Source organism: Salmo salar, chromosome ssa15, assembly GCF_905237065.1.
Source record: "Salmo salar chromosome ssa15, Ssal_v3.1, whole genome shotgun sequence".
Taxonomy (NCBI): domain Eukaryota; kingdom Metazoa; phylum Chordata; class Actinopteri; order Salmoniformes; family Salmonidae; genus Salmo; species Salmo salar.
Genome location: NC_059456.1, coordinates 83,601,626 through 83,627,965, shown reverse-complemented (window position 1 = coordinate 83,627,965; position 26,340 = coordinate 83,601,626). Strand labels below are relative to the sequence as shown.

At 42.5% G+C, this 26,340-nt stretch overlaps 1 protein-coding gene across 2 annotated transcripts in view; it reads right to left on the bottom strand.

The window, feature by feature from the left end:
• The window catches only part of LOC106572356 (disks large-associated protein 4), a 117,442-nt gene extending 103,335 nt beyond the window's left edge, over positions 1-14,107 (bottom strand). Inside the window, exon 1 of one of the 2 annotated variants that reach the window (XM_014146416.2) lies at positions 13,849-14,107. The gene's annotated coding sequence lies outside the window, so the exon portion shown is untranslated. The remainder of the gene's footprint in view (positions 1-13,848) is intronic. The other variant, XM_014146417.2, reaches the window with a different exon arrangement.
• Between the last annotated feature and the right edge of the window lie 12,233 nt (positions 14,108-26,340).

Here is a 26,340-nt window from a genome sequence, read left to right as displayed (position 1 = left end):
GACCATGAGAAACCAGATTCTCTGGTCTGATGAAACCAAGATTGAACTCTTTGGACTGAATACCAAGTGTCATGTCTGGAGGAAACCTGACACCATCCCTATGGTGAAGTGTGGTGGTGGCAGCATTATACTGTGGGGATGTTTTTCACCGGCAGGGACTGAGAGACTAGTCAGGATCGAGGGAAAGATGAACGGGGCAAAGTACAGAGAAATCCTTGATGAAAACCTGCTCCAGAGTGCTCAGGACCTCAAACTGGGGCAAAGGTTTCCCTTCCAACAGGACAACGACCCTAAGCACACAGCCAAGACAACGCAGGAGTGGCTTCGGGACAAGTCTCTGAATGTCCTTGAGTGGCCCGGCCAGAGCCCGGACTTGAACCCGATTGAACATCTCTGGAAAGATCTGAAAATAGCTGTGCAGCAACGCTCCCCATCCAACCTGACAGAGCTTGAGAAGATCTGCAGAGAAGAATGGGAGAAACTCTCCAAATACAGGTGTGCCAAGCTTCTAGCATCTTACCCAAGAAGACTCGAGGCTGTAATTGAAAAATGATTTTAAAAACTGTTTTAGCTTCATCATCATTGGGTGTAGTTTGATGAGGGAAAAAAATCATTTAATACATTTTAGAATAAGGCTATAACGTAATAAAATGTGGAAAAAGTCAAGGGGTCTGAATACTTTCCGAATGCAATGTATAACTCTAAAAATGTACATGAATCAAAGGCCCATAAAGCTGTTGAGATGTAAATGCACCGGGAACATTTTCATGAGAAGTCGTTACTATACGTGACAGTTCATTTGTTAAGGCGATAGTTCTACTAAAATGACATATATACTATTCCCTATGGAGAACTAGCAACATTGCTAAACCTTAGCTCTGGATGAGTAAACAGATATATTGTTATGGTCTCTGACACCCAAAGTCAGTAAACTACTACTAGTTATCAATACAATGTGGTAAGTTTGTAATTTTTGTGAAATACTATTTTTTGGAGGTTTTCATATTGATATAGAACAAGACAAAAACAGCAAGGCCTCTCCAATGGTCTTTAAACATGCTCTAAGACAAATGTATTTATTTGTTTTTACCATTAAGAGCTTAAATGATGGCTATTCTTCTGAAAAAGTGGTGAAAAAAATCTAAGTAATTGCAAAAGAGGACCAGAACCTATGATATGAAAAATCAAGGACTTGGCACTATAAGATCCTATCTGCAAAATGTATGGTCTTGAGATAATGAGTATGTTTCCTATTAGTCCCAGATGTCAGAACTGTTTTGTGATGTCTTCCAATACCATAACTCAAAAAGTACATCACCTTACAGCAATTACGTTTTATTAACAACCCAGCATTGTGTTATTAGATTACAGATATACCTTATAGCACGAAGGTCAAAGGTATTTGAGCAGAGAGAACTTTATTATTATACCTTTTTTTATTCATCGTAAATTGATTTTCAGATCTCGTACTCAAGTGTAGCTTAATCTAGTGGTTCAGAAAGAGGATGCGGATTCCTTGACTCCTAGTCAGAAAGTCCTCATGAACAACAATCAACCCATACACTAATCTAACCGAGCTGTGTGTGAGTAAAATAGGCATCCCTTGCCTTTTTAATTACACTGGGAATCTGTGCAAAGCACTTCCAGTCTGATGGACTTTGGGATTAGGGATAAGAAGATAAAATCAAAGAGAAGCCATAGATTCTGTTTGTGGTTGCATTAATGTGTAGGTAGGTCATCACACATCACATTCACAAATCACATTCCCCTTGACTCCCCTTGACTCCCCTTGATTCCCCATTGACTCCCCTTAATTTCCCCATTGACTCCCATTGACTCCCCTTGACTCCCCTTGACTCCCCTTGACTCCCCTTGATTCCCCATTGACTCCCCTTAATTCCCCATTGACTCCCATTGACTCCCCTTGACTCCCCTTGATTCCCCATTGACTCCCCTTAATTCCCCATTGACTCCCATTGACTCCCATTGACTCCCCTTGACTCCCCTTGACTCCCCTTGATTCCCCATTGACTCCCATTGACTCCCCTTGACTCCCCTTGACTCCCCTTGACTCCCCTTGACTCCCCTTGATTCCCCATTGACTTCCCTTGACTCCCCTTGACTCCCCTTGACTCCCCTTGATTCCCCATTGACTCCCCTTGACTCCCCTTGATTCCCCATTGACTCCCCTTGACTCCCCTTGACTCCCCTTGATTCCCCATTGACTCCCCTTGACTCCCCTTGACTCCCCTTGACTCCCCTTGACTCCCCTTGATTCCCCATTGACTCCCCTTGACACACTGCTCTCATATTATTGCCCAACAAAATGAGAGAACTAACTTGGTGGTCTCTGCTTGCAAATTTCTGAAGAAGACCTTCTTGCTGCTTGAGCAGTGGCTACTGAGTGGGAGATTATTCTATAACAAACAGAAGACATCTCACAGAAGTATATTAGGAGAACATATGGCTCTTCCTTCTACATAATCTTCCCTCTTCCTAAGGAAACATCCATCCACAGGGGTAATGGATCTAATAAGGTAATAAGGTCTGTTAGTGGGTGTCAAAATGTTTTTAAAAACATTTAAATCAACTGAGTTATGTTACTTTGTGTGTGCGTGAGTGTATATGTGAGTGTGTGTGTCTCAGCGTTCATCAAATACATTTTATATGCTGAACACCCACAGACACTAAATCACCAAGCAATGGCCCTGAAATGGCAAAGAGAATAACATAAATGATCTTTGTAGTTACACAACTAGGTAACTCTCTCTGCATTGAATGTAGCGTACAGCCCTGCAGTACTGTATACTGTACATTCATTTTTCTCCCACCATCGCCGCCTCCTCTTCCTGGCAAACAACTTATCTTCTTACTAATGTAATTAACTGCTTGGAGGGTTTTCTCTCTGATTCTTTTTATTTCCTTAACATTGCTGTAACTGTATATGATTTACCCTGCAGGCTTTCTGCTACAGCTGATTTTAAGTTATCTACAACAGGGTAAGACATTTTTCAGAACCAGGGCACAAATAACTGACTGCTTCATTTTCAGAAAGGAAAAAAAACAGCCTGCATGAAGCTACATTTTATAATTTAATTGCACCTCTACTCATGCCACAATTACAGACAATTTTTCTCCTCAAAGTTGAGTAAATATTACAGAACGCCGGAAAAAGCTGACTAAATGGAACAAACAGCTGGTCCTGCATATTCCCTGTGTTGGACGCAGGAGACGTAACTTAATCACCCAGGGACGAAGACTCATTAATTGCTGTGTTGCTGATTAATCGTCCCTTGTGAGCGACGTTTAATTTAACATGCAAATCTGTGTCAGAGGATCCTTTCAGTGAGAGTGTGGAGGGAGCATACTAGAGACAGACACTACACCCGTGGGGAGAAAACAGCTAACACAAAGTCCATCAGGGACGGAGAACAGCTATTTCCAACATTTAGACAAGGTAGAAAATGTAAGAAATAGAAAGCTATGAATAAAGAGGGGCCTAATGGAGGTAACGAGAGGAAGAGGGTTTCTTTAGAACACCACTTCTAGTCGTCAAGAGCTGTCTAAATGAGCTCACTGTATTTAGATCCTATTGTTTCTGCCCTTCTTGCTTTCTTTGACGCAGTGAACAGACTGTTGAGACTTGAGAGGATGAGAGAGCGAACAATGGAGAGAGAACAGTTTGCCGAGGGACAAGAGGATTGTTGTACAATCCACTAATCTGCTAGCAGGAGCTGTCATTGACTCAGCAGAGAACAGCACAGGGACAGGGTGCTACATTGTCAATAGAGCCAGCAGCCTCCTCCATCCACTTCATCAGCACTAATATGGGATGTATGGGAAGGGACATTAAAAAGGTAATCTCAGAGGAAATGAGACGCTCCTCCCCAAGAAAATGACACCATTTTATAGGATGCTTTCAAGTCTGTTCCAAGATGGCGTAGCAGTTCAGACGTCCTTTACCCTCATCTTGTCGTGTCCCGTGTATATATATATTTACATATTTTTCTTTGCATTATCTTTTTACATTTTTTTTTCTTCTAAAACTCAACCTCAAAGCACTCTCCTGCAACCCGCCTCACCAATTTAAAAAGGAAAGTATTATTTACCTCAAATCCGAAATCCACAACAGAAGCTAGCCAGAGGTTAGCCATTTTCACTGGCTAACGTTGGAGTTCAGCTAGCCACGGTTAGCTGTCCTCAGCTATCCATTAGCTCGAAAAGCTATCGCCAGTTTTTGTACAGCGCGACTCAGACCAGAGCACACCGGACCTATTCTCTCTCCTTTCCCCGATTTCTACCGCAGGCTCAGGACATTTACACCTGGATCTTGCAGCTAACTAGCTGCTACCTGAGTGACTATTGGCAACGTCGGTCCCGGAATTAACACACATTATCCCGGAGCTAGCCAGCTGAAGAGTTCCGTCAGCCACTCGTGGGCTTTTCCTGAGCTAGCCAGCTGAAGTGTCCCCTGGGCTACAATCACCTATCCTGACCCGCTTTACTGCCGATGCGGAGCCCCATCGGGCCCTCACGACTGGACCACCGACGTTATCTGCCCGAGGGAGTTATCCAACTGGCCCCTCCGTCGCGACGTAACCTGAACGCCCATCTGCGGCCCACTAATCGTTCATCGTTAGCTGTCTTATCGGCTGCGATCTGAATAAGTCTATTGGACACTTTTCTTGGGCCACTATAACTAACTATTTTGCCAACTTGGACTGGTCCCCCCTTCCGCACGGAACCCCACTAACCCACAGACGGAAACGCACGAGGTGGCTAAAAACAGACCTCCCTCCATCTTCCACCAGCTTGCTACCTATGGCCCGGCTAGCTGTCTGAATCTCACTGGACCCTTTGATCACTCGGCTAAGCATGCCTCTCCTCAATGTCAATATGCAATGTCCATTGCTGTTCTGGTTAGTGTTTATTGGCTTATTTCACTGTAGAGCCTCTAGCCCTGCTCATTATACCTTATCCAACCTCTCAGTTCCTCCACCCACACATGCTATGAGATCTTCTGGTTTCAATGATGTTTCTAGAGACAATATCTCTCTCATCATCACTAAATGCCTAGGTTTACCTCCTCTGTATTCACATCCCACCATACCTTTGTCTGTACATTATACCTTGAAGCTATTTTATCGCCCCCAGAAACCTGCTCCTTTTTCTCTCTATTCTGGACGTCACCGACGACCAATTCTTATAGCTTTTAGCCGTACCCTTATACTCATTCTGCTCTGCTCCTCTGGGGATGTAGAGGTGAATCCAGGCCCTGCAGTGCCTGGCTCCACTCCTACTCCCCAGGCGCTCTCTTTTGATGACTTCTGTAACCGTAATAGCCTTGGTTTCATGCATGTTAACATTAGGAGCCTCCCCCCATCTATCTTCAGAGCTCATGCTACTAGGTGACCTAAACTGGGACATGCTTAACACCCCAGCCATCCTACAATCCAAGCTTGATGCACTCAATCTCACACAAATTATTAATGAACCCACCAGGTACAACCCCAAAGCCGCAAACACTGGCACCCTCATAGATATCATCCTAACCAACGTGCCCTCTAAATACACCTCTGCTGTTTTCAACCAAGATATCAGCGATCACTGCCTCATTGCCTGCACCCGTAATGGTTCAGAGGTCAAACGACCTCCACTCATCACTGTCAAACGCTCCCTGAAACATTTCAACGAGCAAGCCTTTCTAATCGACCTGGCCCTGGTATCCTGGAAAGATATTGACCTCATCCCGTCAGTAGAGGATGCCTGGTTATTTTTTTTAAATGCCTTCCTCACCATCTTAAATAAGCATGCCCCTTTCAAGAAATTTAGAACCAGGAACAGATATAGCCCTTGGTTCTCCCCAGACCTGACTGCCCTTAACCAACACAAAAATATCCTGTGGCGTTCTGCATTAGCATCGAACTGCCCCCGCGATATGCAACTTTTCAGAGAAGTTAGAAACCAATACACACAGGCAGTTAGAAACGCCAAGGCTAGCTTTTTCAAACATAAATTTGCTTCCTGCAACTCAAACTCTAAAAAGTTCTGGGACACTGTAAAGTCCATGGAGAATAAGAACACCTCCTCCCAACTGCCCACTGCACTGAGGATAGGAAACTCTGTCACCACCGATAAGCCCACTATAATTGAGAATTTCAATAAGCATTGTTCTACGGCTGGCCATGCTTTCCACCTAACTACACCTACTGCATTCAACAGCACTGCACCCCCCACAGCTACTCGCCCAAGCCTCCCCCATTTCTCCTTCTCCCAAATCCATTCAGCTGATGTTCTGAAAGAGCTGCAAAATCTGGACCCCTACAAATCAGCTGGGCTTGACAATCTGGACCCTTTCTTTCTAAAATTATCTGCTGAAATTATTGCAACCCCTATTACTAGCCTGTTCAACCTCTCTTTCGTGTCGTCTGAGATTCCCATAGATTGGAAAGCAGCTGCTGTCATCCCCCTCTTCAAAGGAGGTGACACTCTTGACCCAAATTGCTACAGACCTATATCCATCCTACCCTGCCTTTCTAAGGTCTTCGAAAGCCAAGTCAACAAACAGATTACCGACCATTTCGAATCCCACCGCACCCTCTCCGCTATGCAATCTGGTGTCAGAGCTGGTCATGGGTGCACCTCAGCCACGCTCAAGGTCCTAAACGACATCGTAACCGCCATCGATAAGAAACAATACTGTGCTGCCGTATTCATTGACCTGGCCAAAGCTTTTGACTCTGTTAATCACCACATCCTCATCGGCAGACTCAGTAGCCTTGGTTTCTCAAACGATTGCGTCTCCTGGTTCACCAACTACTTCTCTGATAGAGTTCAGTGTGTCAAATCGGAGGGCCTGCTGTCCGGACCTCTGGCAGTCTCTATGGGGGTACCACAGGGTTCAATTCTTGGGCCAACTCTTTTCTCTGTATACATCAATGATGTCGCTCTTGCTGCTGGTGAATCTCTGATCCACCTCTACGCAGACGACACCATTCTGTATACTTCTGGCCCTTCTTTGGACACTGTGTTAACAACCCTCCAGACGAGCTTCAATGCCATACAACTCTCCTTCCGTGGTCTCCAACTGCTCCTAAATACAAGTAAAACTAAATGCATGCTCTTCAACCGATCGCTGCCAGCACCTGCCCGCCTGTCCAGCATCAGTTCTCTGGACGGTTCTGACTTAGAATTTGTGGATAACTACAAATACCTAGGTGTCTGGTTAGACTGTAATCTCTCCTTACAGACTCACATCAAACATCTCCAATCCAAAGTTAAATCTAGAATTGGCTTCCTATTTCGCAACAAAGCATCCTTCACTCATGCTGCCAAACATACCCTCGTAAAACTGACCATCCTACCAATCCTCGACTTCGGCGATGTCATTTACAAAATTGCCTCCAATACCCTACTCAACAAGCTGGATGCTGTCTATCACAGTGCCATCCGTTTTGTCACCAAAGCCCCATATACTACCCACCACTGCGACCTGTACGCTCTCGTTGGCTGGCCTTCGCTTCATAATCGTCGCCAAACACATTGGCTCCAGGTCATCTACAAGACCCTGCTAGGTAAAGTCCCCCCTTATCTCCGCTCACTGGTCACCATAGCAGCACCCACCTGTAGCATGCACTCCAGCAGGTATATCTCTCTGGTCACCCCTAAAGCCAACTCCTCCTTTGGTCGTCTCTCCTTCCAGTTCTCTGCTGCTAATGACTGGGACGAACTACAAAAATCTCTGAAACTGGAAACACTTATCTCCCTCACTAGCTTTAAGCACCAGCTATCAGAGCAGCTCCCAGATCACTGCACCTGTACATAGCCCATCTATAATTTAGCCCAAACTACTACCTCTTCCCCTACTGTATTTATTTATTTTATTTATTATTTTGCTCCTTTGCACCATATTATTTATATTTTAACTTTGAACTTTCTTCAAATTATAATTCTACCATTCCAGTGTTTTACTTGCTATACTTTATTTACTTTGCCACCATGGCCTTTTTTTGCCTTTACCTCCCTTATCTCACATCATTTGCTCACATTGTATATAGTCTTATTTTTGTCTACTGTATCATTGATTGTATGTTGTTTTACTCCATGTGTAACACTGTTTTTGTATGTTGTCGAACTGCTTTGCTTTATCTTGGCCAGGTCGCAATTGTAAATGAGAACTTGTTCTCAACTTGCCTACCTGGTTAAATAAAGGTGAAATAAATAAAATAAAATAAAAAGTCCTCTAGATCAAAAGGTTTGAGAGTGGGATGGCACAGGGCAAGGGCAGGAAAGAGACATTCTTACTGAACCTAAAGGAGCAAAACACAAGCATGTTTATCATGACCAAGGTTTTGTGACATCTGGTGTACAGTAAATTGAGTTTTCCAAACAAATCCATGAAATCAAGAGATTGAAATCCACTTAATCTAATTTAGTGGGACACTGAGTTAACACTGACACACAGGGTCATCATCTGCTCCTTCCTCCACACTGTGGTGCATACAGAAGTCTAATACATGGTCATCATCTGCTCCTTCCTCCACACTGTGGTGCATACAGAAGTCTAATACATGGTCATCATCTGCTCCTTCCTCCACACTGTGGTGCATACAGAAGTCTAATACATGGTCTTCAACAGGGAGCTTTTAACCATCTTCCTCTCACTGATCTCCTCTCTATGTCCTCTCAATCTGCCTCTCATCCAAGCCTTGTTTCTATGGAGAAGAAAACAGATATGAAAATAAGCTATTGGTCAAGAGTCTAAAAATACACCCCCACTCAAGGACAAAATTCGACACAACAAAACCCCATGAAGACGTTTCAGAATATCCTCTCCTTCCTTCCTTTTACCTTTTTTTCTCCCCAATTTCGTGGTATCCAATTGGTAGTTACAGTCTTGTCTCATCACTGCAACTCCCGTACGGACTCAGGAGAGGCGAAGGTCGAGAGCCGTGCATCCTCCGAAACACAACCCAATCAAGCCACACTGCTTCTTGATACAATGCCCACTTAACCCGAAAGCCAGCCACACCAATGTGCGGGAGGAAACACTGTACACCTGGCGACTGTGTAAGTGTGCACTGCGCCCGGCCCGCCACAGGAGTCACTAGTGCGCAATGGGACAAGGACATCCCTGCCGGCCAAACCCTCCCCTAAGCCGGACGACACTGAGCCTATTGTGCGCTGCTCTAATGGGTCTCCCGGGCGCGGCCGGCTGCGACAGAGCCTGTGGCACGGCTAGCACTGTGATGCAGTGCCTTAGACCACTGCACCACTCGGGAGGCCGTCCTTTCCTTCCTTGCTGAATATATTTAGTTATTTACTATGAATACATTAGATTATACAGGGTCACTGAGCTGCATGTGTACTGGGCACAGTAGACGAGACAGACACATTTAGGCACTTTGATTTTCATGTAATTTTATTTTTTACAAATGGACCCAAAAATGTACGAATTGTGGTGGCGCCACGACATGACAAGCTAGCAAGGGTTTTAGACAAAGTGAGCTTCACGCTTCAGTGTGCATAACAGCACAGGCAATTTGGCACTCCGTGTCCACAGGAGTGTCCCACAACATGGTTACCACAGTGCACTCCAACACAGTGTAGTCACAGAGTAGTGTAGCCAGTGACACATGAGGCTGGCTGGTGGAGAGAGACTCTGTAATGCAATTGCCTTGCAGTGTACCACCAGCTGACCTACACCCACTACATGGTGTATTGTATTGCTGAGAGCAGTCAGATAGGTAGCCAGGGAGTGGAAAAGAATACAAAAAAGTATTCAAATTAATGTGAACGAATTCGGTGCTCCAAGTTATGAGGTTTACACAGTATATGCAGCATATAACATCTGTTTTTACTTAAAAGGTCACAATAATGCTAGTCGCTTATACATATGTAATAGCCTTGGTTATAGGAGAAAGAAGAGAAGAGTAGAGAAGAGATGAGAAGAGTAGAGAAGAGATGAGAAGAGATGGGGCAAGATGACCAAGTACAATCTATTGGGTGACTACATACAGCTCAAGGTGAAATGCATGGTGACATCGTTGCTCTGTCTCCCGTCATGATACAGTTAGGTTGCCCAGCAGCTTAGCAGTAACACTTCCTCTCTTGGGAGTCTCCATGATGATGTCACAGAGAGAGAAGACAGTAACAGGGTTATGAAAGGTCTTGGTCACTGGAGACTGGTGTCAGGGACAGTGTCTGTTCCATCATTCATATTCAGTTTTCCTTTTCCCCCCATGAGCAGCATAGTGGAACATAGATCAGTCAAGCCATCTTATCATGCATCATTTGCTTGCTGTAAATAATCAGTTACAACTGTTTTTCATTGACTGACTTTACTAGACTGTTCATCTTGGAATATTGATAGCAATAACACCTTGCAGAAATGTTTTTCTCTCTTCTCTTCGAATATGATGAAATCCGGGTACATCAAAATTTCATAGCAACAACATCCTTCCTTGCTTTTAGGTGTCTTGACATTTCTACATAATGGCCTATTCCCCAGTCACAGGTGTCACTGAGGCTCATGAAACCTGATTAAATGCATCTCACAATGAATAGTCCACAAAAGGGAGAGAGAGAGGTCAAACCCAAGGTCATGGATCTCATTTCACAGAAGAAAATATTGTCACTTAGAGCAATTGATAATGCAACGTTGGTCCCTATAATCATGTCAGTGATACATGATACTGTCTGAAATGGCTGTGTATCGCTCTACTCATCCTGACTATGACAACTACCTGGAGAACACCCACTATTCTGGATGTAAGCCAGCTCCAGTTCCCTTAAAGCCCACTAGCAGTGACATCATTGCTGGTAACTCCCTAGCAGCAGATAGAACACTGGCACCACAGTGACTAAGCAGAGAGAGAACCTTCAGCAAAGAAGGATGTTTTAATTAGTGTCACTTCAGCGTGATGGAGTAGAAGCCATCAAACCTCCAGAGAGGCGCATTAACTTACAGTATTGTAGTATGTGTATGGTGGTGGGAGCTTGTACTGTTTGCCTGAACCTGCAGGTATAACATTTGAATGAAAGACAAAAGGGAAATGTTCAGCACAATTGTAATTTATGTTTAAGTCATTTAGCTAGTCTCTTTTTTTTAAAGGTCTGACATACAGACATGCTATTCATAGCGAATTCAATGCGACTATTTATTCAAACAATAATCTGCCAACATGCCAACACCATTTCACAGGGTTAAAACATGCTTAAGTAGCATGTTCTTCTGAAATGTCGTAGAGCGGGCCTCTGATTAGCAGTCACAGCTAAGGTTGCAAAGCTACCGGTAATTTACCAAAGTTACCCGGAATCTTCAGTAATTTACGTAATTAACAGAAAATCTATGGCAATCTATCATAACTTTGGTCATTTATAATTGAATAACTTTTTTTTTAAGTATTAATATATAGTATTCATTTATTATATTTGTGTCCATATTGTCTATGAGTTTCTAGTAGATAAACCATATGGTTCAATAGAATATAGCCTAGTTAATGAAAAAAGTATCTTAACAACAATGGCATTCTTTTCTATTAACTCTGCAACTCTAAAACTTTTTCACAACTGCCACCAGTTTGACACCAAAATATTGACATCAAATACATATTGACATAGTAAAATAAATTCAAAAATAAAGAAAGGATATTTCATGATGAAACCCTCACATTAAACACCAATGGTATTCACTACGTTGATGGTTTATATTTAGAATATTGTTCTACAGATTTGTCATTCTATTTTAAAATCATCTTATTTAATTATTTCATACACTGTGCTTTATATGTGACAGGGCTACACTGAGGGCCAGACACCTGTGATTATCTGAAGTACCCAAAAGGGCCACTAGATGTCTTGTGATAGATTACTTTAAATAATTGAAAGATACCAAAATTCTGGTAGTTTATTTGCAAATTCTGCTAGTTTATTGGTAAACTTGGAAAGTTTCCAGTAATATACCCTCTTTTTGTAACCGTTGTCACAGCTCTCAGCTGCCCAGAGCTCATTGAAGGTCTGCCTGCAGCAGCAGCAGCAGTTGGGAGGAGAGTAGAGCACAACCAGGCTGCTACACTATGACATCCCTCAATATGCCTGGCGAGCATTTGTTGCCGAATCAAGCTGCGGATGAATTATTAATCACTCCTCCAATGACAAAATAGGCTTTTAATTGCTGGAAGTCCTGTTGGACAACAACAACAACAACGGCCCGGACCCCGACTGATGGAAACTCATTCCATCGACCTGCCCCTGCTCTGACTTCCCCTGGCCTCCTCTGCTCTGACTGAGACAAGTGTACCAGATTGCATGCTGTAGAGACAGGAATCCATCTGACCAAGGGGAAGGCTGTCCTGCAGTCCTTCTATACTTTATCAATTGGTCTGTGCGTTGCAGTGTTAGATCTCATACAGACTACAGTATTTTTCTCTAATGGTATGTTATGTTTCACCCACAATTGGGATTTGCACTAAAGCGTTTGTGTTATTACATTTGCAAAAATGAAAGAAAAAGGAAACAAACCTCAGATAATTTAGTTAGACTGCAAGGATTTGTCATGTATAAAAACAGAACCACTTTTTCAAATACTCCATCAATTAGAGTAGAGATGGGACAGGACAGAGAGGGGTATTAAAAAAAGAGATATTGTGCATTGCATTTAGCATGATGTATTAGGTTACGTTAGGTTACATTATGAATGGAAGACGGTGGTACAATACCATAGGAATTATAGGACGTGTTGTATCATACGTCTTACCAGGTTGTACAATAGCATATGAATTTGATGACGAAACCTATCATACATTTTGGTAGATGTTTAGTATTATATGTCTTTCTCTGGGACCAGGTTTCTTTTTGTGCCATAACAACAAAAGTTGGCAGTTAGGGGAAATACCGAGAAAGGTTAGGATAATTTACGTAAAAGGTTAGGAGAACTAAAACAAAAGTTTAGGTGAATTTACGTCGCATGAATAGGTGAATTTGGTTACGTTTAGAATACATGTTAGGCGCAGGGTAAGCTAAAATGCTGCAGTTGCCCCCAACGGGACTTGAAAACGCAACCTCTGGATCGCTACCTAGACAGTCGCGGATTACACCCACCCACGCACCAACCAGACCAACCTCCCTACTTTCGTTTCTGTCTAAAGTAGACCATTAGTAGATATCCAACTTATTAGAGGTGCTGATAAATCCTGTACGTAAAGTATGGTTCCTTTGACTTTGAGGCCAGGCTGCATTACTGAATCTATTCACGTTGCTTTGTATGATTTGATTACCTGACAGTAATTCAAAGGAAGTTATAGCTATAGTCAATGTTATAGTCTTATTCTGAGAATATGGCCAGTACTTTAGATTTGTTGACATGTTGACCAGCTACAACTGTAAAGTTTCAAACATATCAAACAAACTGGCATCAGGGATAACTTCTGGGTAGACAATATAGGACACATACATTCCCTACTGTATATCCACACAAATTCAGGCTGTATTTGGATTTCCCTTAGTAGGTTATGCTCTTGAGTTTAACAAGATGGTATAGCATATACAAGCACCATACATTGAAATTGAATACCTTCACCATCTAAGTCTCCATTGGCTAGAATACCAATGAACTCCACATAGAGATGTGCAAATAGCCATACATATTGTACACACGTAACATACATTACAAATGTATGCTGCGCAAAGTAGCCTAAGTTATGTGAAATGTAGCCAACTAAACTGAACATGAGAGAACCAGCAGTCTGTAAGTCTATCCATGTAAACTCGACTGCAACATAGTAACATAATTCGCATATCTCGCAACATTCCTCACACAAAAATAGAGGCAATCATTCAATAGCTTACCTTATTTCATCCTTTACTGTTCGGTGGGTGTCGGTCACACAATACTTGATATCCTATTACATGTCCCAAAAATATATGTCCTTTTTATCGACAATATGACTGATGAGTAGGTAAACTGCGCTGATCTAAAATATCGCACAGGTTTAGATTGGCAGTCTTTCTCAGTCTAATGGAATGAACATTGTTTTCTGTCCTCCGCTGTTGTGTCCCCCTGCGTGTCGAAGGATAAACGAGGCTAAATTGGACCCCCCGGCGGTAGACTACCCATCACAGAGTCTCATTCATGACACGTTTGCAGTGGAGACGCGTTTCTGTGGCACCCGGTGATGCTGCGGCGTTTGGTCAATGGAGACATGGGATGAGAGGTGGGTGTGTGAGCAGTGGGCAGCACAGGGCCCTGAAGCAGAGCATTTCAATAATTACTATAGTGATCAGCTCAATTTATAGCAAACTGTCATTTACAACAAGGACATCTGCATTTGACATATTAAAATAATTAATATGAATTAATATTTGTTGAAACAAAACACTGCATGTGTGGAGTGCATGTCTTATATTAAACATAGCCTTTAAAGGAATTCAGGTGGATGTAATTTTCTGAGCATTCTCTATTTCTAATGGGAATAGAAGGTATGATTAAAATAATCTGCATTGTTATGGTTTATTACAGGAAAAGTGTGTGTGTGTGTGTGTGTGTGTGTGTGTGTGTGTGTGTGTGTGTGTGTGTGTGTGTGTGTGTGTGTGTGTGTGTGTGTGTGTGTGTAAAGAGTGTAAAGTGTGTGTGTGTGTGTAAAGTGTGTGTGTGTGTGTAAAGTGTGTGTGTGTGTGTGTGTGTGTGTGTGTGTGTGTGTGTGTGTGTGTGTGTGTGTGTGTGTGTGTGTGTGTGTGTGTGTGTGTGTGTGTGTGTGTGTGTGTGTGTGTGTGTGTGAGAGAGAGAGAGAGAAGGGGGATATGTGGAAAGGAGAAAATATTTGACTAAAAACATCATAAAAATGATGATACATTTTAGATGGGCTTGGGTATTCCAGTTCCTAAAAGATAAACCATGTTTTCTTTTTTATTACTACTAGTTCTTTAATACCATCCTCCAGCCACTTAACCATTAAAATATATCATACATGGTCTTTGCTCTGGTCTAGCCACTGTCATCTAGTTGATTGCAATAAGGTGCACTCGGCTAACTAAGCAATTGGATCTAGAATCCATAGAACATATTACTGTGCATGGTGCGTTGGTCAATTCTCAAAGTTATGACATACTAGATACAGTATCTCAGCAAGCATGTCATTTCTCCTGGAAGCAGCAGCCAATATAGACTTTGCAAGATGCAGGGCTTCCATTGCTGAAATATTTATTGGATTACATGGTTATCATTTGAGAGGCTGATAAAGCCATGTCCACTGCACAATCTATGTTATGAGATGGCCCATTTCATAGAGCAACAGCAGGCTTGCCTTAGGGGTGGGAAATGTATATGTGTGTGACTGATTCCATGTTTGAAGTTGTGGTCTTTCATCATCTGCGATAGTCTGTGCTCTTCGGTGCTCTATACGGTATACTTAATGTTTTCACAAGAGTAAAAACACATATACTGTATGCTGTTGCATGTAAGGCCTAAAGCATGTTTCACCATAACCCTAACCCTAACCCTAACCCTAGCTTTATGTTCACATCCCGGTTCAACCCTAACCCTAGCTTTATGTTCACATCCCGGTTCAACCCTAACCCTAGCTTTATGTTCACATCCCGGTTCAACCCTAACCCTAGCTTTATGTTCACATCCCGGTTCAACCCTAACCCTAGCTTTATGTTCACATCCCGGTTCAACCCTAACCCTAGCTTTATGTTCACATCCCGGTTCAACCCTAACCCTAGCTTTATGTTCACATCCCGGTTCAACCCTAACCCTAGCTTTATGTTCACATCCCGGTTCAACCCTAACCCTAGCTTTATGTTCACATCCCGGTTCAACCCTAACCCTAGCTTTATGTTCACATCCCGGTTCAACCCTAACCCTAGCTTTATGTTCACATCCCGGTTCAACCCTAACCCTAGCTTTATGTTCACATCCCGGTTCAACCCTAACCCTAGCTTTATGTTCACATCCCGGTTCAACCCTAACCCTAGCTTTATGTTCACATCCCGGTTCAACCCTAACCCTAGCTTTATGTTCACATCCTGGTTCAACCCTAACCCTAGCTTTATTTTTCGATCCCGGTTCAACCCTATCCCTAGCTTCATGTCCGTATCCTGGTTCAACCCTAACCCTAGCCTCAACCCTAACCCTAGCCAGACAAACATTTATATTGTGGTTTCCAACTTAATAACAGTCCCTATGGACCATTGTTTTAACCATAATAACTTTACATTTGCCCTTTATTCTAAGTCTATAACTCTACCTTCCAATGGCCCGTATACAAATAATCCTTCACTTGCCTAAATAGTAGGTATGTTTTCTGTTAGGCATCTTGCTTTTTTGTGACCCCGGGGAATGCAATGTAAAAACAAATACTGTGTCTGTGAAATAGTAAACTATGGTACTTTATTTATGTGATAGAATTGTCTAAGCTTTGAACGCTATATTTGAATTCTGACACATATAATGGGACATTGTTAGCTTGCACCATACGTCTGCAGTGTGAGTAATCCCCAGTTTGAATTTGAACTGACAAAAACTGACGATCTGTCCTCTCCTGAGAAATGGGAGGAACATAAAGGATGCTTAATGGGATAAGACCATGACTAGCATCTCAACATCTAGTAAATATGTAGATTGGCCAAGCAGCAGCCAGTGGATGTGTTATACATTACCTACCTTTTGTAAAAGATTCTAAGGGATGATCAGACAAAGTCTTGTCACATCCCTTATAAACACAATTCATTGGTCTTTTTTGTTCTTTTTTTTTTACCCCCTTTTCTCCCCAATTGGTAGTTACAGTCTTGTCTCATCACTGCAACTCCCATACAGACTTGGGAGAGGCGAAGGTTGAGAGTCAAGCATCCTACAAAACTCAACTCAACCCAACTCAACTCAACTCAACTCAACTCACACTGCTTCTTGACACTTAACCTGGAAGCCAGCTGCACCAATGTGTCAGAGGAAACACTATACACCTGGTGACTGTGTTAGCATGCACTGCACCCCAGCCTGCCACAGGAGTTGCTAGTGTGTGGACAACCTAACCCGGACAACGCTGGGCCAATTGTGCATCGCCCCATGGGTCTCCCGGTCACTTGCAACAGAGCCTGGACTCGAACCCAAAGTCTCTAGTGGCACAGCTAGCACTGTGATACAGTGCCTTAGACCACTACGCCACTCGGGAGGCCCCACAATTTATTTGTCTGAAGAAGAATTGTTGCAGCTAGTTAAGGAGAGAGGTGGAGAGGTAGACAGACACAGGCTACAGCTGCAGGAGGACGTGAGGCCCTGACATGCCTATCAAGAGACAAGCAGACCGTGGCTAATTAGTTTAGCGACAACAGCCTGTTTAAGTCAAAATATATTGATGCTTCAGTAGACTCAGGTGTTTGCAAGGTACATAAGTAATTATTGCGTTTTTCTTGCCAGGCCTTACTAACACAACATTTTCTCAGTAATTGTGCATACATCCTTGCAGTTCAGCATAATTATGTTCACGATGGATAAGGAAGGAAGTATAGTAATTCATTTCAATTCCAGAATTTTTCCACTTCCAGCATTTTGCAAATTGGTACCTACTATGATTACCTACAGTAACTTCCATACTGTACGCGCATTACAATGCTTGTCTGTTGAACACATCTGATGGTGGTGATGGAAAAGGGACAATGAAAAGCTTTCAAGTAAACAACCCACATTTCTGATAGACATATCTGCTGCTCATGGCACTCTATTCTGCACAACCAAACATCTCTTTTCTGACTAGGAACAGGCTATTCTCTCTGCCTTCTTACTGTAAGTCATGCACATACACTTTACACACCAAAGAACAGTACAGGATTTGTTGAGCATTAGTATCTGGGGAGAAGTTGTGTTACTGTCAACTGCCAGACTCTGCCCTGAGAGGATCAAATTAGCCCATCTCGTCATTGACAAGCTGTTCCCTATGCGCATCTCCTTACACAGTTACCCAGGACCGAGTCCAGGACTGATAAGCTGTATGTCTGTCAGAGGACTCACAAACAATAGGGAAAAGCATATATTATATGGAACATATTTTGCATTATACCTGATGTCAAATCTGAGCTCACTTAGAATATTATACATACGATGACAAAATCTGAACTAAAACATTTTACTTTTCAGCTATGTTGATGCATAGCGGAGTTTAACACCAAATTCTTAATTCTGAGAGAGGGGAAATATGCATGTTTTGACAGAAAATATGAGAATAGAATACAGATATGGATATGACTCATATTCATCACTCTATCCTGGAAATATGACATCACTGTGTTTGCTCAGTTTTCTTTTTTTTTTTATAGCTAACCCAGCACTCAATTATATTTCTATGGTTTACATGAATGATTCAAAATATACATGAGAGCCTTGATTCAGCTAGATGTGAAGCACTCAGATTTACAACAGAAGAGAGGAGCTTGCCATGCCAGTTTTGAGAGCGGAGAGTGTTTTTATTGTGATGAAATATACATCACTCCATTCTCATGGCTGCATGTTATACTATGTCACCTGGAATATCCTCATGCAGACAGAACTGTGCAGGCAAAGTCGGAATTTATTGAATCATGTTAGTCTTCAAATTTGTAAGAATTTTTCAGGGTTGACATGCAGTGCTGAAACTAGTACAATGTGCACTTAAACATTAGATCAGTTCGTGAGGTTTTGTGTGAAAAAAATGTGCAGCCAATTCGTTCCATTTTAGAATTATTCATTATCCACAATACTGTACAGTGCATTCGGAAAGTATTCAGACCACTTTACTTTTTCAATTTTTGTTATGTTGCAGCCTTATTCTGAAATAGATTTTTTTTTAATCCTTAATCGATCTACACACAATACCCAATAATGACAAAAAAAAACATTTTTTTTTAATTATTATTATAAAAATAATTATTTAGACCCTTTACTCAGTACTTTGTTGAAGCACCTTTGGCAGCGATTACAGCCTTGAGTCTTCTTGGGTATGACGCTAGAAGCTAGACACACTTGTATTTCAGGAGTTTCTCCCATGCTTCTCTGCAGATCCTCTCTAGCTCTGTCAGGTTGGATGGGGAGCGTCGTTGCACAGCTTTTTTCAGGTCTATCCAGAGATGTTCGATCGAGTTCAAGTCCGGGCTCTGGCTGGCCAACTCAAGGACATTCAGAGACTTGTCCCGAAGCCACTCCTGCGTTGTCTTGGTTGTGTGCTGTTGGAAGGTGAACCTTTGCCCCAGTCTGAAGTCCTGAGCACTCTGGAGCTGGTTATAATATAGGATCCCTCTGTACAGTACTTTGCTCCGTTCATCTTTCTCTCGATCCTGACTAGTCTCTCAGTCCCTGCTGCTGAAAAACAACCCCACAGCAGGATGCTGCCACCACCATGCTTCATCGTAGGTATGGTGCCAGGTTTCCTCCAGACGTGACGATTGGCATTCAGGTCAAAGAGTTCTTGGTTTCATCAGACCGGAGAATATTGTTTCTCATGGTCTGAGAGTCTTTAGGTTCCCTTTGGCAAACTCCAAGCGGGCTGTCATGTGCCTTTTACTGAGGAGTGGCTTCCGTCTGGCCACTCTACCATAAAGACCTGATTGATGGAGTGCTGCAGAGATGGTTGTCCTTCTGGAAGGTTCTCCCGTCTCCACAGAGGAACTCTGGAGCTCTGTCAGAGTGATTATTGGGTTCTTGGTCACCTCCCTGACCAAGGCCCTTCTTCCCTGATTGCTCACTTTGGCTGGACGGCCAGCTCTAGGAAGAGTCTTGGTGTTTCCAAACTTCTTACATCAAATCATATCAAAGTTTATTTGCCACATGCGCCAAATATAACAGGTGTAGATCTTACAGTGAAATGCTTACTTACAGGCTCTAAACAACAGTGCAAAAAAGGTATTAGGTGAACAATAGGTAAGTAAAGAAATAAAAACAACAGTAAAAAGACAGTGAAAAATAACAGTAGCGAGGCTATATACAGGCACAAGTTAGTTGGGCTGATTGAGGTAGTATGTACATGTAGATATGGTTAAAGTGACTTTGCATATATGATAAACAGAGAGTAGCAGTAGCGTAAAAGAGGGGTTGGCGGGTGGTGGGTGGCGAGACACAATGCAGATAGCCCGGTTAGCAAATGTGCGGGGGCACTGGTTGGTCGGGCCAACTGAGGTAGTATGTGGCTCAGTTGGTAGAGCATGGTGTTTGCAACGCCAGGATGGTGTGTGCAACGCGTGGGTTCGATTCCCACGGGGGGCCAGTACAACAACAAAAAATGCATGAAATGAAATGTATGTATTCACTATTGTAAGTCGCTCTGGATAAGAGCGTCTGCTAAATGACTAAAATGTAAAAATGTACATGAATGTATAGTTAAAGTGACTATGTATACATGATAAACAGAGAGTAGCAGCAGTGTAAAAGAGGGGTTGGGGGGGCACACAATGCAAATAGTCCAGGTAGCAACTTGATTACCTGTTCAGGAGTCTTATGGCTTAGGGGTAAAAACTGTTGAGAAGCCTTTTTGTCCTAGACTTGGCACTCCGGTACCGCTTGCCATACGGTAGCAGAGAGAACAGTCTATGACTGGGGTGGCTGGGGTCTTTGACAATTTTTAGGGCCTTCCTCTGATACCGCCTGGTATAGAGATCCTGGATGGCAGGAAGCTTGGCCCCAGTGATGTACTGGGCCGTACGCACTACCCTCTGTAGTGCCTTGCAGTCGGAGGCCGAGCAGTTGCCGTACCAGGCGATGATGCAACTAGTCAGGATGCTCTCGATGTTGCAGCTGTAGAACCTTTTGAGGATCTGAGGACCCATGCCAAATCTTTTTAGTTTCCTGAGGGGGAATAGGCTTTGTCGTGCCCTCTTCACGACTGTCTTGGTGTGTTTGGACCATTCTAATTTGTTGGTGATGTGGACACCAAGGAACTTGAAGCTCTCAACCTGCTCCACTGCAGCCCCGTCGATGAGAATGGGGGCGTGCTCGGTCCTCTTTTTCCTGTAGTCCACAATCATCTCCTTTGTCTTGGTTACGTTGAGGGATAGGTTGTTATTCTGGTACCACACGGCCAGGTCTCTGACCTCCTCCCTATAGGCTGTCTCATCGTACATTTAAGAATGATGGAGGCCACTGTGATCTTGGAGACCTTCAATGCTGCAGACATTTTTGGGAACCCTTCCCCAGATCTTTGCCTCAACACAATCCTGTCTCTGAGCTCTACGGACAATTCCTTCGACCTCATGACCTCCATTCAAGTTGTAGAAACATCTCAAAGACGATCAATTGAAACAGGATCCACCTGAGCTTAATTTCGAGTCTCATGGCAAAGGGTCTGAATACTTACGTAAATAAGGTATTTCTGTTGTTTTTTAAACATTTACAAAAATGTATAAAAACCTGTTTTCGCTTTGTCATTAGGGATATTTTGTGTAGATTGATGAGGAAAATGTTTTATTTAATCCATTTTAAAAGAAGGCTGCAACGTAACAAAATGAGAGTTTGCCCATTGGTGTGTATAACTCGTTTTTTCCTGTGGAGGGTTGGTATTAAATTGCAGACTGCTCCTCATGCTAGTGCCCCCAAGATGTCACGCCAATTATTTGTCTCTGTGGGAGCAGCTTATTTGTGGAGGCTTTTCTTAAAATAAGAACAGGAAGTCACAGCCTCTCTGTATCCTCTCCTGTTCCTGAGTGGACCGATAGGCAGACCATGCTTCACCTCTCGCTGTGGGCCCTGTAGGGTCAGCCTACCAGAGCAATGGCATAGTTATGACATCACATCCCACGTGAACCACAACCTATTTGTTCCATTCTCACCCACTGAAGAGTCATACTTCAGTCACTGAGCTTCTCTGCTGCTCTATTTTGGCCATTTTCAGACAGATCTTTTACCACATAACCTACTCAAGGCTCTGTCAAATATCAATCCTCCAACTCCTCTGCCAGTGGGTAGATTTGATTTGAAACAAATTTGACATGTCCTCAGTTGACTGTCCCTGTACTAGAGCTTAGCATGTAGTTGCAAGGATTCTGCAGCCTCCCACAGTGTCATCCCTTTACCTGAGACCTGTAGTAGCTGATGGCCTCCATATTATAAAAGCTGTAGTTGATAGTACTGTAGTTTATGCGACACTCGCCACAATATACAGCCATGATCTCCAATATTTAACTTTAAGACAGGAGCATACTAAGAGGGTTAGACAAGGTAAGATACTTGACTAATAGAAAGAAATGGGAAGCAGTTGGATGCCATAAGCAGCTGACAAGAGGATGTTAGGTGGGGGAGAGAAATGTTGCCATGGAATCCAACGTAATGATCAGTCAATGGTGATGGAAAGAGAGGGACAGGAGGATAGGCGAGGAATGAGAGAGTCAGTTGGCATCAGAGGAGGCTGGTGGGAGGAGCTATAGGAGAACGGGCTCATTGTAATGGCTAGAATGGAATAAATGGAACAGAGTCAAACATGTGGTTTCCATATGTTTGATGTGTTTTATATCGTTCCATTTATTCCATTCCAGCCAATCCTCCTATAGCTCCTCCCACCACCCTCGTCTGAATGGCATGTCAGATAAAGCAATGAAGGAGAAAAAAGGGAACTGGAGAAGGCTGCAGGGGGTAGAGTGCAGTTGAGAGGGGAGCATGCACAAGAGACAGAATTCCAGTGAGAAAGGGAGAGGAATTCAAGTGAACAAATGATTATGTAAGAGATTGGTCGACAGGAAGAGACACACATAAAAGAGGGAAAGAGGCCATGGAGGCTGGAGAGCCGTAAGCCCACACCGGTCCTAACCAACTCTATAATCTGGCTTTTACTGATTGCTCTTCAGATCAGAGTGGGACTCTTTTAACCTAATTAAATAGGCCTCATGTTTCATAAGGACGGGCAGTCACGGGTAGTGAGGCATGGTAACTGACAGGCATATACACTCTCAATCTCACAAACATGCAGGTTATTCTCTCTTTGCCTGTCATAAAGAGATATTGAGTATCTACAAACAATTCTCAGAATGCTTTCAAGAAATGATGTACCATCATTTCTGTGAAATAGAGATTTAGTCTTGCCATGTCTCCAAGGACTAGTGCTTTTTACTATCACTCATGTCTGTGTTATCTTTTTTCCATCTGTCCCTGTGGTCTTCTTTATGTTGGGGCTGACCTGTAGTTACAGTAAGTGCCTAGAGCTGGTCTGTCTCAGTTTGACCCAGCAGCCAATGGTTCTATCTAAAAACAACATCAGTGCTGTAATCCTGGCACCACTGAGCCAGTACCACAGATGGCTCTGTGAAGCCAGCTCCAGCATCTACTGGCCTTATTCATGTTGGACAAAATAAAGGGGGAGAAAAACAGGAGTCCTTTTTGACATTTCTGAATGTGTTAGTCAAAACTTTAGTAGTAAAGGCCAAAATCAATATTTCATCAAATATATTTTTTCTATACACTACCAGTAAAAAGTTTGGACACACCTACTCATTCAAGGGTTTTTCCTTATTTTCCTATTTTATACATTGTAGAATAATAGGGAAGACATCAAAACTATGAAATAAAACAGGACTGATTTCCACCAGTCCATTGCTCGTGTTTCTTGGCCAAAGCGAGTCTCTTCTTCTTATTGGTGTCCTTTAGTAGTGGTTTCTTTGAAGCAATTCGACCATGACGGCCTGATTCACGTAGTCTCCTCTGAACAGTTGATGTTGAGATGTGTCAGTTTCATCATAGCGCTTGATGGTTTTTGCGACTGCACTTGAAGAAATGTTCAAAGTTCTTTAAATTTTCTGGATTGACTGACCTTCATGTCTTTAAGTAAGGATGGACTGTCGTTTCTCTTTGCTTATTTGAGTTGTTCTTGCCATAATATGGACTTGGTATTTTACCAAATAGGGCTATCTTCTGTATACCGTCCCTACCTTGTCACAACACAACAGATTGGCTCAAATGCATGAAGGAAAGAAATTCCACAAATTAACTTTTAACAAGGCACACCTGTTAATTGAAATGCATTCCAGGTGTCTACCTCAGGAAGCTAGTTGTGAGAATGCCAAGATTGTGCAAAGCTGTCATCAAGGCAAAGGGTGGCTACTTTGAAGAATCTCAAATATAAAATATATTTGGATTTGTTTAACACTTTTTTGGTTACCACATGATTCCATATGTGTTATTTCATAGTGTTGATGTCTTCACTATTATTCTACCATGTAGAAAATAGTAAAAATAAAGAAAAACCCTGGAATGAGTAGGTGTGTCCAAACTTTTGACTGGTACTGTATATATATATTTTTATACCTAAAGGCCAATAACAAAGAGACTTCCAAACCTCTGTGCAAATAACAGTTTCCGGTTTTCCCCTCCCCACTCAGACCACTCCCAGGCGGTCCTAGTTAAATTCTTGCTTGGGAAATAGTTTTTGGCAAAAACATTTTTTTTGCTCATTTTAATGGAAATCTATTACAGTATGGTACTTAAATGTTACCCGGAAATGATTTGACAGTGATATAAAAACAGATGCATTGGGCACTTAAATTTTATTTTGTCCCAGATACAGAAAAAGCTACTCTGTCCATCCATTAGCTAATTGTAAAATGGTTGCTCTGCAACAAGATGTGTATCAGTGTAATGAGTGTGTGGTGAGGGAGGTCAGACAGACTGCTCTATCACTGTGACATAGTGTTGTGGTTTGTTGGCTTTTATTTATGTTCTCTCCTTATACACATCAACCTTAATCCTAACTGATGTACAAAACTTTACACACAATTCATTGCATTAATTGCCACATCAATCATTTGACAAAATAGCTAAATATCAACAGCCTAAAACCGAAAACAAAGTAATCCATCATAAAAAGTTAAATCATCAATCATACAGTGAGTGAAGGAGACAATAGCCTTTTATGCTTACACAGCCTGACTAAGTGGAGTGGAGTTAGTTCATTTTGGGTAAAATATTGATCTTCTCATAGTTGCTACCTTTTAGTTTAAAGTAGATATATTTTTATTTGTTCTACTTTGTTGTTAAAACCTACCATTGTTTCTAGTCTTGCTTGTTGACAAGGACCCAAACACAATAAATGATGCACACACTGATTGATGCTCCTAACAATCATGGAGTTTAAGTTTCTTCACATTGTTGGTTCCAACCATTGGCTGGTCTTCCTCAATTTCCTCTTCCTCAATTAAACCCTATCCAATGTATAGTGTCTCATTATGCCTATAGGCCTACTATGCCAGTCTGAATTAATTTACATTGCTGCTCCTAAGAGGGGCTAAATCTCTCCTAAAGACTCATACCATAGAAGGCATCCTCTCCGAAGAGACCCTCTTATCCGCATCATATAAAAGTCAGGATATATTAAAAATAAGATATTTTATTGTCTCATACTGTATACAAGATAGGTGCAGTGAAATATGAAATATATTCGAACCATCGGTCACTGGCCCAACACTCTTAACCGCTTGAACAGAGGCACAGCAGGACTGCAAGGTGATTCTCTAGTCTTCCCCCATTATTCTTCCTCCTCCTGTCTCCCACACTCAGCTCTCTGCTCTTCATTCTGCAGATACTGTATCTGACCTCAAACAGTCGACCTGCACCTGCAGGGCCTAACAGGGAGGGGGAGAGGACCACCCAACTGAGATTGATGAGCAATTGCAGCCCCGACCGACCGGCTCCCCTGCGGGAGACATCACAGCCATGGTGAGTGGGCCTGATCTCCGGGTGATGCTTGTTCCAGTCGAGACAGCGGGGAAGAAGCTGTGCTTTTCCGATCTATTCCTATTTCTCCTTCCTTTGTATATGCATAATCAGAAACTCAGCAGGGGCACCAGGGCGTTGGGTGCATAGAGGACTCCATAACCTGAGTCCTCTCCACAATCATCTTCGTGCTGGGGTGGCCGCTCCCGCTCTGCTTAAAGCCCTGCATCATTTACTCTCATGCGGCTCTTTGCACCTATTTGTGCCCACTGGGAGCAGGAAGCCATAGACAATGGCTGAGAAAATGAGTATAATGGTCCCCATTTCAGGGAAGAACACATTACTGCAGAGAACCTCATTATTGATATGCAGCATTACGTGCAGTCCTCCGTTCTGGTTTCAGTAGTTAGCGTTAGCCTCTCCTGCAGAATGCAAAGGGATGATGGGTTATTTTTCGTAGGATGTGTGCGCAGCTTAACCTAATGCTCAACAGCACCATTTGCTCAATACATTATATAGCATTGTATAATATTATATCATTATAATTCCTCATATAATACATAATACTATATTGCTAACATAACTTGCAGTAACATGTAATAGGTTAATACTACACACTGAGCCGTGTTTAAAATGACCTTTTAAAATCAATTTCTCTTTCAATGATGTCTTGAAAAAAAACT